We start from the raw sequence: 6,970 nt of genomic DNA, 5'->3' as shown, positions 1-6,970 counted from the left end.
TGAATATTATGATATACCATCTTGTCAACAAATCAGATTATTTTGATAGACTCAATTACAATTTCTAGATTTCTCGCGAGATATGGTAAGCTAATTGATTATACAGCTAATCTCCCACAGGCACACGCATTCTTCTGTTATGGACAGACGACGAAATTATCATATGTTTTTCCAAGGATAAATATTATCCTTTTCATGTCCTTCAGCGAGTTTTGCCAGGAATGAGACCTAGTTCAATCAAATTTTTATATCATAAACCCACTATATATTTAAAATTTCGTGAAAATCGTGAGAGATGTTTTCGAGATCTGTTGAACATAAATAACCATATCTATAAAAATAACCAGATATAAAAATATAAACAGATATACAGAAATTGCTCACTTGAGGCTGTGCAAAGGCTAAAAATAAACTTTCTACTGGTGATATTTTTCAAAGTTTTTCGATTTGTATATCAGGAAGCTATCAAAATGGAAAAGGTTTCTCAGGGAAACATTTTTTCCGATCTTTACTTTTTGAGATATGAGCGCCTAAAGTTTATATTTTTGGGACAGAAAATTTCAAGTTTGGTAAGAGATAAAACTATGTGATTCAGAGGATAGATTCTTCATGGTATTGTTGATCTAGTAGAACAATAATTTTCTGTAAATATTGATTTTAAAGGAAGTTATTGAATCTACCAAAACTGACTCAACTAAAAGTTATTTTTGGTCATTTTTAGTCAATTGAATAACTTTTTCAAAAATTTATATTTCCAGAAAATTTTTGTTTTATTAAATCAACAATAACATTAAGAATCTATCCTCTAAATCTCATATATTTATCTCTTACCGAACTTGAAATGTTCTGTCCCATAAATTTAAACTTTAGGCGCTCATATCTCAAGAATTAATGATTGGAAAAAAATGTTTACCTGAGAAACCTTTTTCATTTTAATAGCTTCATGATATACAAATCGAAAAACTTTGAAAAATGTCACCAGTAGGAGTTTATTTTTAGCCTTTACACAACCTTAATAGGATTCAGTTCTTTGTGATGACAGTTACAAAGCACTATATCTGGAGGGAGCTGATACTGGCAGTGAATAGTTGGCCTAATAGACTCAACACAGAGAAATAAATACATTCCTCTACCAGAGACAACACTGATAAAGTATTTTTAAACAGTAGCCTATCTTTAATCTATGCTTCTACTTTGTGTGGTCAACCAGCAATAGGCACAACTCACAACCTAACAGCACAAAGTATAGGGATTTTCTTTTTCTGTATCATTTCCTTTTTTTGTATGCAGTCTGCATAGGTATGCAGGTAACGTTTCCATTCAATTAGTTCTTCGCATGTAACATGATTTGTGAATATGGTTACCATGAACTGTGACTGGAGCTGATAGTGGCAGAAAACAATTCAACTATATTTATGAAACTAATGAGAAAAGAAACATCACTCTATATGATAATGAAATAATTTGGATAATTCAATGAATTATTATAAATAATTCTAATAATTTCATTTAATTGAACTAGCATAAGCGAGCTCTCACTTTTAACTTACTGAATGTCGGTGTCCATCTGTTTGTATATTCTACAATAACTTTGGAGAGAATTAATCAATCAGGTATAACAAAAAAATTTATTGTGCCTGATAAAAAAATGTGTTGTGATTTATCATTTGGTCAGCTGAAGAATTCATTGCATGCAATTACAACAGTTTTTCCATCCATTCATCTATAGAAATCAGATGAGGTTATTTGGAAGCTATCACACAGACAGACCTTCTTGTGCTGACACATGATTTCAGCTGGCCAATTTATTCAACATAATTTACATAAACAAAATGATACAGGTTGAGATATCAATGTGTTGTTTCTGTCATTCATTTTCTCTTGGAGCTCTGTATGGGAATAATGTATCACATGACCACCTTCTTATTTAAAAAATGAATTTGGTTTCATATGGGGGACAAAGATGTTGAAGGGACAGAGTGATTTCTCATTTCAAATAGGATATCCAATGAAACCTGCTGTCAAATTATCCTTGTAAAAGAAATATTTAGCTGTTTCCATAATTTTCACCAATTGTATAATTTATTGAAAGTTGCAGGTTTCAAAGATTGCAATACAACAGTTCTTGAGCGAGTTCTCCAACCCAGGGGGTCATCAGTATTATGATATTTTATTTTTATTTCAGTAGCAAGTTTTCTCTGCTATATGTGTTTAAAATTGTATAGGAGCTTTATAACTGTGCTGCATAACCTAGAAGTGATCTGAAACTTATATTGAGTGAATTCGGGAATCATTGTTGAATTCAAAAGTTATTGGCGGAATTATAAAAGTCTGTTTGAATAGTTCTTTTTTTAACGTAAATCGCGAGTATGTCTATGTGCGGAATTTGTCAACTGAGCGTGGTTCGAGCAGAAAAGGACAAGATTGGATGTAAAAAGTGTGCTAATTTTTTTCATGGAAAGTGTGTGAACCTAACAGCAACGGAGATTGATTTGCTTAGTGATAAATCATGGATGTGTAGCACATGCACTGCAGAGTTCCGTTTATCGCGTGGTAGTGCATGCTCGACTCCGGTTCGAACAAATAATGATAGTATGAAGAGTTCACCGCCTATTGATGATGTTACTACTCGGCCGACTGTTGCCCAATTGGATCATATGTTGGCTGAGTTTAAAAAGGATATTATTGAGAGTCAAAAACAAAACTATGAAGACCTTTTAAAATCAGTGGATGAGTGTAAAAATAAACTGACTAACTACAACGAGATTCTAAGTAGACAGGATGAACTCATTAAAAAGCAAAATGAAATTATCCAGCAACTACAAAAAGAAAACGAACTTTTGAAAAATAAATTTGCAGAGCTTGATGCTCGTGTCGAGGACCAGGAACAATATTCAAGGCGTAACACTATTGAAGTTTTCGGCATTCCGGAGTCTCAGGGGGAAAATGCGGAGAATTTGGTTTTGGATGTTTGTAAGGAGCTGGGAGTCAAAATCACTGCTGAAGCAATCAGCGTTGCGCATCGCTTGAAAAAATTTGGCAACCAGAGGTCGGCGGGCATTATCGTGAAGTTTGTACGAAGGAAGGATGCGGACGAACTTCTTAGAAGGCGCAAGGAAAAGCGTAATCTGACGGCACAAGATGTGGGGTTTCCTGGCGATAGGAGTCCCATCTTCATAGACCAATCACTGGCACCAGGTAGGCGTAGATTGTTCACAGCAGCGAGAAGAATCAGAACACAGGAAAATCTTCGATATGTGTGGATTGATCGGTCGGGAGTAATTAAAATGAGAGCAACCGAAAACAGTAGAGTGATCTCCATAAGAACGCAACAAGATTTGACTGCATTTGTGTCTGATTTACAAAACAAACAAGATTTTAAGAAGGTCAATTGATTCAATCGTTTCCAATTTGGAGTTGATGATTGAGTGATTTAATTTTTATTATTCTAATATCATACTAAATGAACATGAATGTTGATTTTCATTTATTGTTGTGGAGGGTGTTGATTGTTGGAATATTGATTGGAATTGAACATAAGTTTTAATCAGAATATTTGATTTACATTGTGTTAAGCTATTTTTTTATGCGGTACGACCACTCACATTGTCACATTTGTCTGGTAGAGAATATTTCGTTGTAGAGCCGAATTGAATGATTTCCTCTCAACTGTTGATAACTATATACTGGTGAAAGTTGAGTAGAACGCTTTATCTGTAAGGATGTTTTTGCGATAGTACCGTTGGATATAATTCTATAATGATAATGGAACACAATAATATCAAGAGCCTACTGTTTCAAGATTACGCTCACCTCTGAAATATCTAGCTATTTGTACAGCACATATTTGATTGAAGTGCAGGATATTTATTCCACTTAACTGCTACTACCATATATATCAGAAATACTCGTAGACATTTTAATATTGTCTTGTTTTTTATTTTTTTCCAATTCTTTATGTGTTGGGCCTATACTTCCAGACAAATCAAATCTTAAAGACTGTCAGCTGGAAAATAATGATGGTAGTATAAACCTTGCTCATATTATTCTTTCCCGTTTTCTTGTAGATAACTCAATAGAAAAAACTATTTATGATCACAATCATAGAGGGGTTATGTAGGCAATAATTATATTAGTATTTGCTTACCGAGTAGCATAGAGCAGCACGGATTAATAGCTCTGTTACATAATTTTTGTAAGTTTCATCCTTTAAATTTTTCTTTCAATATACTGCATTTGTGTTTCATCGCAACATTATTGGCAAATGCAAGACTTAGATGAAGATGATTTGAATTTTAATAATAAATTTGTAAATTTTCAAGACTGGAATGAATCAAAAACGTTTTTAAAACAGATAGATAATACTCTCAATGAATTTATCTGTATAAGCACTAATGTAAGATCACTAAGGAAACACTGGGATACATTGAAATCGGAAATAAATGAAGTGCTCTGTAACATTGATGTAATGGTATTAAGTGAAATCAATTTAAGAAAGGAAGAAGTTGATTTATATGGGATTCCTGGATATTCTAATGTTTTTAAGTGTAGGCAGGATGGTCGGGGGGGCGGAGGATTAGGTGTATTTTATAGAGAGAATTTTAAAATAGAACATATAGATTATGATTTCGCATCCGCAGAATTATTATGTTTGAAAATCTATAGTGGGGAAAAATCAATATTATTAGCTGCATTTTATCGACCCCCTGATCAGAATATAAATTGTTTTAACGAAGAATTGGAAATATTTCTTGGCATGAATAAAATCAAAAATGAAAAGAATATTATAATGATGGGTGACATTAATATATGTTATTTGAATAATAGAAATGGATCGGATGATTACCTGGGTGTGTTATACTCTAATGGTCTATATAATAGTATTCAGAGGCCCACTAGAGAAGAGTTTTATAATAATGTGTTGGTTTCATCTTGTTTGGACCATGTAAATGTTAAAGTAAACAATGAAAATTCCTATATAGCTTTTCTGGTTGAGAATAAAATATCGGATCACTATTGGACAGGGGTGAAAATAAGTTCAATTGAATATCAACTTATAGATAACATAGAGAATGAATATAAAAATATTATTAGCACTAAAAAAGTAAATGAATTAATCCAAAAAGAGAACTGGTGGCCAATACTAGATTTGAGAGACCCGTCAGATATATATAATGTGGTACTTGAAAAATTTAACAACATCTATGATAAAAGTACTATTAAGGTTAAAATAAATAAAAAACAAGAACAGAATCCTTGGTTTAATAACAGTATCAAGCAATTGGTTGAAAATAAAAATCTCGCATGGCAAATGGTGAAGAGAGATAGAAATAATGTGGAATTAAGGAATCAATTTAAAACACTCAGAAACGAACTGACAAATAAGATTCGTATAGAAAAAAGAAATTATTACCATAAATTGTTTTCTAAAAATTTTAATAACACAAAAAAAACTTGGGAAATTATCAATCAATTTATCAATAAAAAACGAAAACCAACAATAATAGATTCAATAAAGAGTGATTTTAAAGTGGTAGATGATAAAAGCATACAATACTTGACAGAAAAATTTAAAAATAATTTCAAATCAGCAATTGAGGACATCAATGATGGGATGATAGGACAAAAATTTGATTTAGCACATAGTTTTAATTATGGAAATTATACAGTAGGAGAAAGATTAAGTATGAATTTCAAAAAGATGAACTTAGAATCACTCTATTGGGTCATTAATAAACTAAACAGAAAATCAGGACCAGGTCCAGACAAGATCAAGCCACAAGATTTAATCAATAATGTATTTTACTTGAGATTGATATTGATACACTTAGTTAACAGAATTGTTGAGACTGGAGTTATACCACCACTTATGAAGGTAACGCATCTTAGACCAATCTTCAAAAAAGGTTCAAAAAAAGATATGGGATGTTACAGGCCAGTGGGTTCGGTTTCAGTTTTCATGAAGATTCTTGAGCATTTCATAGGTGCACAATTGCAACAACATCTAAACATACATAGAATAATAAATGAGAGTCAATTTGGTTTTATCCCCGGAAAATCGACAATTGATTTATTGGAGAATATGACAGGTGACATCAATAGATCTTTAAATGAAAATAAATTTGTTATAGCTGTAGCAACCGACCTGACAAGAGCTTTCGACATTGTTAATTATGAAAGCATGATTCAGAAATTAATAAGAATAGGTGTTGGAGGCAAACTACTAAGGCTATTCAGTAATTATTTCGTGGAGAGAACTCTGCAAATTGGAATAGGTACCTACATTAGTAGCAGTTATGAACAATCATGCGGATTGATTCAGGGTAGCATACTATCACCGATTTTATTCAATATTTATGTAAATGATTTCGCAAGCCTTAAATTTAAAAGTAAAGTTATGCAATATGCTGATGATAATATTTTATATATAATACATAAAGATTTAGGAGCAGGGTTAGGTTTAATGCAGAAAGATCTGGATTTGGCAATTAAATATTTCTTTAATAATAGTTTAAAATTAAATTCACAAAAGACTAAAGTAATAGTATTCAGAAATCAGAGACTTAATGTCAATGAGAATGAATTTGTTAAGTTAATTGGTCATAAAGCAGAATGTCTAGATAATCCACACATGAACGGATGTGATTGTCAAAAACTTGATTTTTGTGACAGTTTAAAACATTTAGGAATAATGTTTGATGATGATATGAGATTCAGATCCCATAATAGATCACTTTTGAAAATAATGAGAGCTGCTCTTTATAAATGTTCAAGAATTAGCTATCACTTTCCCATTACTACTAAAAGAATGATCTACTACTCAATGGTGCAGAGCACTCTCTTCTACGGAATCACCATCCATTATTTAGCACCCAAATATATAAAACAGCCACTGCATAGGGCCGTAGAGAGATTAATAAAAACACTTTTTAATGGTGTTGAACGTCACTTGTTCGGAATTATGTCGGTG

General features: G+C 32.1%; 1 protein-coding gene across 1 annotated transcript in view; it reads left to right on the top strand.

The window, feature by feature from the left end:
- Nucleotides 1-6,970, top strand: part of LOC111058137 (sodium channel protein Nach) — a 475,868-nt gene that overhangs the window by 380,953 nt on the left and 87,945 nt on the right. The gene's annotated exons all lie outside the window — the stretch shown is intronic.

The sequence above is a fragment of the Nilaparvata lugens genome, chromosome 14 (assembly GCF_014356525.2).
Source record: "Nilaparvata lugens isolate BPH chromosome 14, ASM1435652v1, whole genome shotgun sequence".
Taxonomy (NCBI): Eukaryota; Metazoa; Arthropoda; class Insecta; order Hemiptera; family Delphacidae; genus Nilaparvata; species Nilaparvata lugens.
Note: the sequence above shows the minus strand (reverse complement) of the source record. Positions and strands in the feature narration are given on the sequence as shown.